The sequence below is a fragment of the Diorhabda sublineata genome, chromosome 6, assembly GCF_026230105.1.
Source record: "Diorhabda sublineata isolate icDioSubl1.1 chromosome 6, icDioSubl1.1, whole genome shotgun sequence".
Lineage (NCBI taxonomy): Eukaryota > Metazoa > Arthropoda > Insecta > Coleoptera > Chrysomelidae > Diorhabda > Diorhabda sublineata.
The window spans coordinates 27,513,003-27,527,232 of NC_079479.1; positions in this window are offsets into that span (position 1 = coordinate 27,513,003).

Sequence of the window (14,230 nt, forward strand, 5' to 3'; positions counted from 1 at the left end):
ACATAAAACATACCTAAGTTAAATGAAGGAACTGATACAAAATCTTTGATCATAATATTTTATTTACAAACATTCCAAAATTGATCAACAAACACAAAATGTTTTTATGATAAATATTATAATAATAGATAATTTAAAGAGTACATAATTCTAGTTTTCAAATTGTAATGAGCATAAGCCTTGAGTGAAATCAGTTCGTAAATAAGTCTCAATTAAAATTTCATGGTAATACGAGAATAAATGATAATGGGAACTCTAATAAGAAATAATTCCTTATTAATAACATTATATCGATTTGCTTCGAATGTGGTTGTTGGTCAGCCGTTCTACTTAGTTAATAGGACGGTCAGTTGCTGACATATTTCACGAGGATTATTAAAGGACGTTATGGAAGGATAATAGTTAATGAAAACATGTTCTAGAGGGCAGTCCAGCAAATATTTGATATAATATTTCGAAATATACTATATTAATTCATAATGGACCGATGAACCGACATATTCTGGTAGGGTAATATGAAATAATAGTCCTGTGTACATCATAAATGATATATTAATTGGATGTTTTCTTGATAACAAAAAGTCGCTCACATAGGTGTCTCCTTCGACACCAGCACAGTTCGTGAGCCCAAAGGTTACTTAGAAGATACTGTATCCAAACATCGTCCTTTATATCATGGATAATCAGGGTTGCGCAAAGAATACACTCAGCATCTTCAGACGGTTGCTCAAACAAAATGTCTTCGTCACTAGTAGAATCTGCTAAGGAAATCTCATCACTTCCTGAACCAAAGGACTAGGAGTAGTTTCTAGTTTCAAATTTCTCAAACTTTAAACCACTAGGACAAGCTGTTGCATCGTCTGTTGCAGAAAGGATGTATTTTTTTTCCGCATATCTTCCTTCTTGCCTGATTTTTAGATTTATGTGTCTCAATAAGCGGAAACGATTGCTCTAATTCATCCTTATTTGTAGTTGAAGTTATTACACTAGCTATACCGGGTTTCCCATCTCTGGTTCTTCATTTCTTAGTCAAGCATGGAAGTGGTTAAATTGCACTGGATAAAATTGAGTGAGAGTGAGGGGTAGGCGTTCTTTGTTGCATATCAGGTATTGTTCAAATTTTTCTTCTTGTCGCTCTATTGCAGTTCGAATCCATTTACTTCTATGCTTCTACGATGAAATCTTCGTCAATGAATATATGTTTGTTCACCGGGAAAAGTCGGCCTTTCTAAAACCATTCACAGGCTTTTCCCTACTTTAGATTTTTTATAGGACTTTCTAAGAAGTTCACTAACGTTAAAGTGATTTACTAGAAGGCATTTGTTCTATATTATACTCGCTATAAGAAGTTTCTAATGTTTATTAGATTGTTAGATAAATATTGTTAGATAATCTAACAGCTGGATCTTGTGTGATGTATGGGGTGGTGAGCAAATTATTGTGATAAAATTTTGTTTTGCAGCTATGACAACATTTTAATTTCTCGTATGGCTATGATGGCCATCTAATATTAGAAGCTTTGTTCTTTCAGTAGTTGGGCGAACTTGTGATTGGAACACTATATAAAGATGTTAGTTTGGATCCAACATGATGGGTGAGAAGGAAATGATCTTCCAAGAGGCGCGTCTTTCTTCAATGTTTAGCTACAATTTACACGAAGAAAAATCATTAAGAACTAAGCAAAAAAATGTGCTCATGCATGAAACAACTTTTACTGCAGAGGCGCGTTCAGCTGAATAAAGAGCCTCTTTTCGCCTTCTTCCTTTTATCGAAAAAAATTCAGATTATTTTGAGTGGATAATACTTTCATATATCCATTTCCTCCTTCAAAATATCAGAAAAGGCACTGACAGATTCCTTATTGAAATTCAAAGTTCCAGAAGGTCTTTAAAACATTTTGATGTCTTATTTTAAAACTGCACAACTAGTCTTTGCCTGCTGATCAATGAAACAAACTCTGGTCCATAGCCAAGGGGTGCTTCTAGAACTTCGTATCCTCATTTTGGTTTTTTCCTTCTCGAACAGTAGCTATTATGTTTTCCATATTACGCTCATTCCACTTTTTATGTTCAGGTCTTTAAGTTGTATCATGTCCACCAACTAAAATAAGTTTGGAAGAATATGTCTCATAACCACCACGAATTCTACACTAGGAGGTTAGTATAAAATATTCTACAATACTAGTCACGAGCATTTGTTGGTTAATGCCATATAAAAAATGAAAAAGTTCAAATACTGAAACACCAGACACAGCAAAATAATTTTCAACCTTTTGACATAATCTTGCAAACAGAACCTTTTTACTTGAGATTATGTTGTCTTCCGGGGATTTCTATAGTGCAGTCTATTACTTTTATATTGATGTGAGATGTTTATGCTAAGATACATTAAACATTAGAGGCCTTGTAGTTCCTAATTGCCCTCTGTTGTCCCCTTACTATAACCGATGGACACCCTCTATAGAATTAAGTGATCGTTAAAACATCGCTGGCTTTGAAGCCAGGCTCTTCCATCATATTAAATCCTGGGACTTTGTAAGTTGAAGAGCATGTACATCGTAGTTTCTTCCTCTATACCACAAGTCACATTGAATAATAACATCTAACAACAGAAAAAGAAAAAAAATTCACTGATCCTTACACAAAAATACAATTTGATTTTATTCATAGAAAAAATATATTCAAAGGTTCACCACCGAATTGAGTCACATAAAAGAATCGCAGAAATCTCAACTGGTGCCTAATTGTAATTGTTCAATAAATGAAAAGTACTAAACAATTGTACGTACCATTATTCTCTTTCACTATTGGAGTAATGATCCCCTTTTTTCTCATCAATATTTGAATAGAATTGATCCAAGACTTTCTATTTTTCTCCACAACACACTCCCAGTCAGAAATACAAACACCAACAGTTAAACGGACCGATGTCTTTACGATTTATCATGTTTTAAAATAGAATTTTTAGTGCCTTCCTGTATAACTTACCAACGAGAGTCACGTGGACTCAGTCGACGTATCCGAAGTTTAATAACAGATGCGGTCACACAGTTGATATCACATTAAGCTTGCATTAGTTTGTGGGGCAATATTACGGACAGCTTTGAAATATGTATCCATGTAATATTTTGTTAAATATGGTTACTCATACAGTGAGAATTCACATTGTGGATCTCCAAATTATTTTTAGTGGGGCTTCTAATTAGTATTATTGATTTTTTTCGTTTATCTAGCCCTTACTTTGGAGACCGCTGAATAACTTATTATAATTATGTTTTCTATACTTCAAAACCAGTTCGTCACGTCACGTTATATTATAATTTTTGAATTACATTCAAAAAAGATTCAGAAGGTTAAAATGTGAGAATAATTAATGGAAATTAGTGACAAAAAATATGGGAAACTCTGATGCGAGATTAGTATCCTTATATATATATATATATATATATATATATATATATATATATATATATATATATATAATATTAATAAGAAAAAAAATAAGAGCGACAAAGGAAAATTGGCTGTCGATGAATGTATTGAATGTAGAAGTTACGAGTACCATAACATGAATAAAATTAGGAAATTGACCACTGTTTCAGACTTGTTGGACACCGATTGAAACCTAACATCAGAAATCTCAAAATTTATGAAGATATGTAAAACTTATACATAACAACTTTTTGATGATGAGATAGAGGCAGCAATGAAATCTTTAAAGTACGACAAAAAGCCGGGACTAGACAAAATACAGGGAATTAAGGGGGAAATTAATGAAACAAGCTTATCTGCAACGCAGTACAGTTTTCGTAGCGCGCTAGTTACAAGGGAAATCATCTTTAGCCTACAGGTTTTCATCCAGAGATGTACAGATATGAAAAAAGATTTATAGCCATGCTTGATCGATTTATTCAAGGCTTTCGATAATATCTAGTACGAAAAATTTATTAAGGTTCTTAGAGAAACAGTGGCATTGATAGGGAAGATCCTTAATATCGTGTCAAACTGTATAAATAAAAGTAGATAATTCCCTCAGCGGAGAAATTGCTGTCAAAAGGGAAGTGCAACAGGGCATTTTGTCACCTCCACTTTTCAACATTTACTCCGAAGAAATATTTATAAAAGCACTGGCAGAACTATCGGATGGCATCAATGTCAGCAATAATCAACATCCTCCAATTCCACTAACGATAAAAGGTCAAGACATAGATCGGGTAAAAACGAATCTCTCGAAATGTGGATATATCGGCATATTTGAAAGTATTCTGGATGAAGCACTTCAACAAAACTCGTTTTTGTAGTAGTAAAGAACTGGAAACTGGAGTATTTTGCCCATATAATAATACATGACCGTCTCTTGTCTATGACAAAGTTGATGATAAGAGGGGACCTGGGAGAAGACGGCATTCATAGTTGCACAACCTCTGCTAGTGGTTTGGAGAGTTACGAGTATATGTTGATCTGCTTAAAAACACAATAACTATTAGTCAACCCAATGGATGATACTCATGATTATGGTTTGTTTTATTATTGCTACTAGATTTTGGCGATAACACTTGCAAAAGTATCAGGGTTTTCTGCAATGTCGAATAGATCCTCAGTTTTCTTATCTTGGTTCAGCCTTGAGAATTTATTTTTCTATTATATTATGATGACTTCTCATCATGACCAAACATGATAAATTTTCCCATGTTCTACAGTCCTTAGTAATTTTATATGGAATGCGAATTTCACAAGTATTTTGATAATATAAGTACCTAGGAATGTTGTGCAGCTATATTCACAAAAATTGAAGCAGTAAAAAACAACCATTGTATATTCAGGAGAAGGAAGAGTATGAGTTGACATAAAAACTCACAACATGCACAAATAAAGAATCCGCGGCAGTTATTTCTTAACAAAATCAGCTGATTATATCAAACTATAGTTGAAATATAGAAACACGACACTCAATTCAAAATATAGCTTCAAGCTGAAGAACTCTTTCCTGAAGTTGAGGTGATTCATGGTGGTATAATGGAATACGATACATGTTCTAACACGTTTCGAATGAATTCAAGAATTTACCACCCGCTTCTAAAAAATGACTTGTCTCAAATCTATAGCAGAGACAAAATTATTATTATTTTTGGTAATTATTTAGATTAGATTACACCCCTCCGATTTCGTTAAAATTTTAGTATGTTATAGAGAAAATTATGCTGAGAAATTTAATATTGTTTATATATAGAGAGCGGAAATCATCGCTTCACTTAGTTTTTCAACTTTGAAGTTCCAGAAAAAGAAAAATAATTTATACATCATAGTTTAGCTTCACATGTCTAACCTAACCTAACCTAATCTAACCTAACCTAATCTAACTTAACCTAACCTAACCTAACCTAACCTAACCTAACCTAACCTAACCTAATCTAACCTAACCTAATCACTAATTTTAACTAAGAATATTGATAGAATATTAATCAATAAACAACAATCCACAAAAATTCATATAATTTTATCTGTTTCATGGTCAAACACGAATAAAAAAAACAAATATGGATCGATTTACTAACGATAGTTGTATGTAAACAAACTAGACTAAATTTTCCGCAAATTTTATGATACATGATGTCATCTTTAGGTAATGAAGACATGCAAAGGTAAACTATGATGTATAAATTATTTTTCTTTTTCTGGAACTTCAGTTGAAAAACTATTTGCAGGGATACACATATATATCAAATTTTTCAGCACAATTTTCTCTATAACATACTAAAATTTTAACGAAATCGAAGGGGTGTAACATAATCTAGATAATTACTTTATTTTTTATGCGTGATAATGTCTAATCCCTGATATTACTGTTAATGAAATTGATTATCAGATTAGTTGTTACTGAAAAAAATGCTCCTAAAAACGTTCTCCACATATTTATAGCTAACTATCAAATCAAGATTCTATTAGATTTAGGTTAGACTAAACTTTTAGCCACAAATTTGCCGCAAAAGCTACTGGCTCTAAGAAATCATCAACTTTGGTTGATGCGATACTAATATTATTAGAAACAAGCATTTAGGTTTGTAAATATGTTTTACGAAGAATATTTGGTAACAATCCAATATTCACATACTGCAATACAATGTTTCAATCCGATATTACATTCGAACTTCGGGTTCACAATTGGCTGTGAAGATTGTATTGCTAACGATTGTTTGTTAGTTTAGAGGCTGGTGAGATACATTTTCCCTGTGAGGACGAGATTCTTGCTTTATATATTCATTTTTTTCCTTTGGATGTGTGGAAAATGAAACCGATCTTTGCCACTTTTCAGACAGAAATGAGAAATACTTGGGAAAAGAGGAGCAACATGATCGAAAATGTTCACCTATTCACCCCAAATACTTCAATAGTGCTTAACATTTTATAGTGTATTTCTTTCTTTGAATTTCTGGTCTGATTGGTTACTGTTCTCATAAACAATTTCAGTATCATCTTCATATACGACCGTCGCGTCACTAAGGACAAAAAGCAGATTAAATGAGCTAATGACCACAATTTGTTCTGGAAGTAGCAAACAATAGAAAGTAGACGAGTAATATCACTGCAAAGATTATATAAGAAACAAATATCTTTCAATTTATTCACAGAATCGTTGTGATATATTCTATATTTCCCTTTCCGGTTCAATTCGCCATATCCTACCGAATTCTGTACGATACACATGCAGCAATAAATGACTGCCGTTTTGTTATACGTATAAGTTTTTTATGGTACAAAATTTCTCGTTGTAGTGATCTGTAAAAAAGGAAACAACCCGATACGACGTTAACTTGATATGTCCCCAGTTTATTTTAGAAACAGCACGAACTTTGTGTTTCTTTTTTTTAAACATAGGCCTGTCAACTAAGTGTAAAATCAATAATAAATCTTGTAAAATAGAGTTCATAACTCAAATTTCAAATGAAAACTGGAACTATATGTTCAATATTCTGTATCATAATCGTATTAATAACTACGGAGTGTAAGGGAATAAGGCACCACACCAGTGAGCATTGGACGAATGTTGGAGAGATACCACCTCCACCTGTCTGCTGAAAACAAATATTTAGGTATAAGGAGGATTTCTGACACATTCGCGAATAGCATATCCAAATGATTCAGAATCAATTCCAGCCTAGCCAATCCCCTGGATCTAAAATCTAGTATTCAAAGAAGGAAATATATAATATGTTAAGCAATAATGAAGCATTTGAGGTGAATGGCTGATATTTGGTATACTATACTATACACTATAGCACCTCACTTCTCCATGTTTAAATAGAAATTCCACTCTTTTTCAACCTCTCATAACTATTAACAGAATCACTATACAATAAACTATCAAAAAAATCAACATCAAATACCACCTGTAAACTAAATCAGAATAATGATTCTCAATATACCGTCACGTATATCAAATTACTGTAGAAATAGGAAAATACATTTAATAGAGCCCATTCGTGTTCTTAACGTTTCGGTGAAATTTATAATAATTTATAAATGGAAAGATCTTAGCGAAAAGTTTTCTGCTATTGAAATTGTGAGATCTTTAACAGATAATCAAACTCCAAAGTTGTGGATCATTGATGCCAAAAAGGAACATTTTGCTGATGTCATATTTCAATAATGACATCAGTTACTGGCCTAATAAGAGCTTTTCTGTTCGTTTAGGAAAATAAGAAAAGAAATTCAGTTATGAAGTCGACGAAAATGTTTTGCATTAGAAAGAGAATCGACTTGTTACTTTTAGGATTCCATCACAAAGCTGGTCACGAATTTGGTATAGAAACAAATATATTTAATTGAAACGATACTCAAGTTTTTCGTTTCAAGATCAAATTAATTTTTTTAATGAGATCGTGCTTTGTGATGAAAAATTTGGACGTTTTTTACCGTTTCAATAAAATGTATTCAGATAATTCGTTTTGTGTTTGAATGATGCCTCTAATTTCCAATACTTGACCTGAATAATTTGAGAGAAGTGTTGATTACGATCTGGAAGTAGTTTGAACTTGTAGGAATCAGAAAGAAGACTGTGAAAATATACAAATTATCCACATCGGACGGATATCTATGGATTCATTGTAAGTTCTATGTTAAGAAATTTCTCAAATAATCACTGTTTACAAACCCTCAGGAGTTTCTAATTAGTGATCTTTTTAACCTTCCGGAGCATGTACCGTTTTTTCGTACATGGGCACATGTACTGTATCTGCCAGATCATTAAAGAGTTATTTATAAGTAGTGGAAGTATTTATAAATACAAAATAAAAGCCAGAAATAGGCTACAATGTATTTGTACTTAAATGTCAGTAGAAACAACACCTTTTACGTATCGTGCAAGTTAATATCAAGAAAAATATTCTAAAGTTGTCAAAGTATTAGGAGCTTCTCCAAAGTACATATGAAAATCAATATTGGAACAGTGACTTTGAACCTAGTTTCCAAAAAACATTGTTTCCCATTGTGAACAATTTCCCATTGTGCACACAACGAGAGAGTGTTCGATGCACTTTTATATTTACAGCAAGAATACCGTAACAACCCACGTTAACTGCATTCTATACAGCTCCACTTCTATTTTCTCCTCTCACTACATGATTAGTTTCAAGCTCTTCAATTATCAATATTTCTTTTATTCGTTCACTTATTTGTTCTGGTACATTATCGTTCTCGGCTCTTAGTTGTAGTTGCTCTTATATAAGTTGAAATAAGAGTTTTTTATAAGCAAGTTCCCCGATTGTAAACCAATTATATATGGTTCTTGCAGAGTCATGAATAGATATAGAAAGTGGTTTTGCTATATAACTTAGAATAATTAGAAACCTTTCTGTTTTCGTATGTTTGTTTTCAAATCTTAGGCAATTTAGTAAAAAATGAGAACCGTTTATACCCATCGTGAGTTTAAATATTTCAACTCCAATACCGTAGCGATTACGTAATTAGCTAGTCTTCAATCTGCCACTTTTAATAACTTATTTGAAGTATAGTAGTCCAATAACAGCTAATATTTCATATTTATTGTTTTTTTCTTGAATTTCTCTCCCTAGAGTAATTTTTAGACTTTGTTGTGATAATTGTATCAATATACTCCACAATTTCTTCAATATTAAAATTGCTGAATGTACAAATCAAACAAAAACAATAGATAAGTCTTATCCTATAAAACGGCGGCAGTACCAGGTGCATGAAATATAAAATTACATAATATTTTTCTCACATTTTTAATCGAAGGGTGATTTAACCATCTTATAGCATCATTTGGTTTATTTTTTGAGAGTTTGAGATTTTTCCAGATAATAAGTTTTATTTGAATGTTAATCAGCCAAATACTTTCTGTCGCTAAAATTTTGCTCAGATTTAAAATATTCACCCTAGTTTCAAAAACATCCAACTTTTCATAAATTTAATAAATTGTTCATCCATGTCATCAAGTCCTTCTTCATCAAACGTTTCGTTCATAAGATGTTCCAGACTAGCCTGTTCTGCTTCATAAGTATCCGAACCCAACTATAACGGAAGGGAATTCATGCCGTGCCAACCTAACCAATCAATCAATCAATCGTGCCAAATATTTGAAATTAATCAAAAATAAAACTCAACAGACTGGTGGTTACACGTTGCGTCAATCAGAATAATTTTACATATATTAGCACAAGCACTGTATGTTTCAGATCACTTTGTCACCTAACTTGTACCCACAACAAATTCATACACAGCGCATTTTTCACTACAGTTTCCGAGAATAAGCGAGATCGTAACCGAAGTTCAAATCCGAGATATCAATGATTGATCTCCAGATCAGCTGCGTGCTCTGGAGGGTTTAAAGAGTGATATCTCTCATTTTCCAGTCTAGACGTTGTAAGCCTATCATGTCCACAAAAATTGCAGCGAAAATAGTCAGATACTTCATAATTTCGGTATGTACTGGTTTTACGAACATACGGTGAAACTATTACAAACTTATTCTTCCCAAAACGCAACCTTCAGAGAAAGACACATTACGGGAGGGAGCTTCCTGCCACCACACAATCTCATCCGTTTTCTCTGCTGCTATTGTCTCTTCCTTCAGTGTCGTATAGTTTCTCGTTTTTCCTATATTTTCACTAGAAACAATGTTAAATCGTTTCCCCATCGAGATATTGCTAATTTTCATGAATTGAGAAAACCTTAAAATAAATTGTCCCTTTTTTTATGTGTTTTGTTTACTTCTTTGCTAGTTGTCTAGCTCGCCATTGGGTGCATAGTATAGTTGCTTGAAATATTAAATTTATAAATAAAAATCTTCTATAAACAAAAACCCCGAGAATAACCATAAATAGATTCCTAGTTTCTTCCTTCAATAATGCTTAACAATATTTGTTTATATATTCGCTGGAGCAAACATTTATTTTTCACTCTTCACTTGTATGAACAAATTCTTTTTTCTCATACTTTGAAAATACGATTAGTTTGTTTCTATTTTCATTCGATATACAAATGGCATTCTGTTAGAAAAGTATTTTCCACAGTATTTTCCACCTAATTTTCACGCTGCTTTGGTTAGAAAACCAATTTAAAACATAGAATATAGATTGCACTTCTACTCGATAAAATAGTTCCCTCTATTCTCGCAACGCAACTGACCAAAATATATTTTGAAATACTTGGAATTGAATGGACCGAACATATTTGTTGTTTTCTTTTGAATATATTCTGATTATATGCATGCAATTACATAGAAAATCTCACTTCCTATAATTGAAATCTTTCGATTTCTTTTTGTGGGTAGCAGGTACTTCACTAGGAAGTCTTTTTTATGTACTAACTTTCTAGTGTGATTATGGAAAAATTTTAAGAGCAGCTTAAACGCCAAGTAATCGGTCCTTTAACATATCCATTTCAAATCATTCACATACAATCATTTATGTCAACGACACACTGTGATTAGTTGTAGTACGCTTGGTGTTGCGGGATTTACGAAACACAGTATTATTGAAGAATATAAATGTGGCGATTTCCAAAGAGCATTTAAACCCTCCAAGAAACCATAATTATGAATAGAGAATCATTTGAAAGGATGAATTTGAGGAAAAGTACATGCTTTCTTCTTTAGAATAGAATTTCCGATAGTTGACAAACTTCTTGTCACAGTTCGAGATTATAAGGACTAACATGAACTAAATCAAATCACATTATAAAAAATTTCAGAAGAGGTACAAGCTGGAAAAAGCATACCATAGAGTACTAACAGGTCTATAAGAAGTTGGACTCAATTAGTAAAGGCTATTTTTCAATACTAAGATGCAAATTGAAAGGAGATGATTCCTAATATGCCTGATTCAAACTCATATGTTGCAGAATGTCACTTGAAATACATGTTCCTTTGGATCAGTATGAAGACAACTTGGTGGTATGTTTAGAAGAGCAAGTGTAGGATGTGATTAACTTTGAACAATATTATCAAGGACAATATGATGAGAGCATGAAAATTACAGTCTGATATGAGAAACTTCCTACTCACAAACCAAAACCAAACGTCTTCAACACTTATTGAAGTTCGTTTTTCTGCATTCGCATATTTATCTTATTTTATTCTTATTGTTTTTTATTAAAGCAAGAAGTGACCAGATGTTTTCTCACTCTTGTATTTTAGCGAGATAAAAAAATTCATTTATTCTTCAAATATGACATTTTCTTCTGGTTGCTAGAAGAGCTAACTCAATCAGCTGAAAGTATTATCTCTTTAGTAATACATAATTAATCAGAATCAGCAATCACAGATTCAGAAATCGTGTTGACTTGCGTGATTTACAATGTATTCAATAGTAAAGTTCATACCCTGTTAGAGAAAATTACGTTAACTACTTGTTTTGGCCTGAAAGGGTTTAATGAGGGATGAAGTTTCTCCATCATGCTAAAAAACCGTCTTTATTTTATTCTTATTCATAAAATTCTTAGAAGTGCCAAAAAAAGTCCGCATATCACATTAAACTGCATCTACTTTAAGATTTATAACATTAAGTGTATCAATTTTCGAGTCAATGCTTTTTGTCGAATATGATGTAATTTTTCCTTATTATATTGAAAATAATATGAAGATTTATATAAATAATTTGAAATAAAGTTGGCAGAAGAAGTATATTTATTGATAATCATCAAAATCAATTTCATCCACAGTGCAAAGATCATCATTTTCTGATTCCTCACTATTTTCTTTTTCTTCCATAATTGTTTCAGCTTATTTTCCCCAAATCTGTTTATGTCCCATCCACCCTCAAGAGAGATACTTGTCCTATAGTTACTATGAACATCTGTCCATTATATAAAAAATAAGATAAGAAATACATTGGAAAATATCTAGGCACATAACATGTAGTAATCGTAGAGATATCAACTTGACCTGACTTGAAGGAAAGTGTACTGGCAAATCATCCCAATTATATCTCACGAAAAAGGTGCTTGTATATATAAAGCCTAAGTGGCTTTATGGAACACAACCATACTTCATAGAGTCCATCCAAATGTACTCGTATGTCAAGATATTTTCAAAAATTATATCAAAATAAATGGAATGAAATCAAAAAATGGTTTCCGGCATGATTGAGAAATTTTATTCCTTATGACTCATTTGAAATAAGTGTGCAAAGCCCCTTCAAAATTGGCGTGATTTTCTCTAAAATTATTTGATAATTATTGTTCTCATATTGGAACTGTTAGTTGAATGTTCATCGAGAATTTAAATAATGTACTTCCGTATAAGTTCTAGAACACTCTAACAAGAAGAGGTAAGGAGATTTTTGATTTACCGAGATAATGTACAATGAGGGAAAACGTAAATAAAAAGAAAAAAACGGAAGAGAGCCAGAAAAAAATTGAAAAAAACAAACTTATTGTTCGAAACCCATTCCAAAACCAGAAAAGAAAACGCTAATAAAGTGTTCTACAACAATTCAGTGCCAACATATTGTGCTTAGTAAAGCTATTACTCCCATCAGTAGCAGAAGATGTGTTGGAAATTATGGTTATGGAAGTTTTTGCTAATACCAGAGGTATAGAGTTGCCTCAAAAACTAAAACTTCTCAACTGAACACTATCAGAGGAGATGACGAGATGTCTGCGGTTCGAAACAGAAAAAAAGCTTAACAAAGCTATAGTGAAGGTCAGGAGAGCCAAAGTTCAATTTAGAGACACCAAACTTGCACAAGAAACTTCTTTGGACTGCAATATCAAGTTATCATCGTAAATCTGGGAATTTACCAAGAAGCTCGTTCAAAGGATTGATGATCTCCAAACAAGCTTCCAAAAGTTTTAGATTGACAGATGATCCGACATATTAATAGATAGTTGAGGCTCGCCAGCAAGGTGGATACAATGAGGAGAACCAGGAAAAATTACTATTAATCAGTCACCACCTAAATAATGGGCAAGTTATCGATGGAAAACGGAAAAAAATCGTGTTAATCAACACTGAAGCCAGTCATATCGGATCAAATGAGATCGATCAGTAAGCAATGAAGCACATCATAATTCTAGAGGAGATGGAAGGAAGGAACTAGATAAACCAAGGTCGATATGGAAGTCAGAAGATTTTTCAGTTCGTGTTGATATCGGATATCCCAAACCCAGTGATATTTGGTATGAACATTATGAGTCTTCATAGGATCGTACTAGATATCAGTCAATGGAGTACGAGAACTGGAAATCAGTAAATGATCCTGAAAATCAGTGGTGGAGATGGTACCACGGGTAGACGATTTCTCTTGTTGTATTACCAGCAAGGAGCATAGGTCATATAACGATCAATAGTGGGTCATGCCAAGCCGAGGATAGATTTTTTTTCATAGTCCTATGATTGGAAAGAAAAGGTACCCGAAGCTTCAAAAGGTTTGAGGCGGCCCTTATTCGGTAAGTGGCGAAACCAAGAATCAGAAACACAGCTGCACGCTATCTGATGGCGTCGGTTATAACTTAATGTAGTGTGTTATCGGTACTCAGCCGCATTCCAACTCAAAAGAAGAATCCATACAAAGAAAAATAGAGGTATCACAAAAAAATTTTAACCCTCCTAACCTGCGGCATTGCATCAAGAAAAACAAAACATCGGCGGATAGTCTGCTTCATTATTTCTAGTTCTAGAATAAAATGACAAAGATAATGAACTTCTGTAATAATACAATTGTACAACAAATGTTACTATTACTGTCCATGGTTCCTAAATATATTAATTA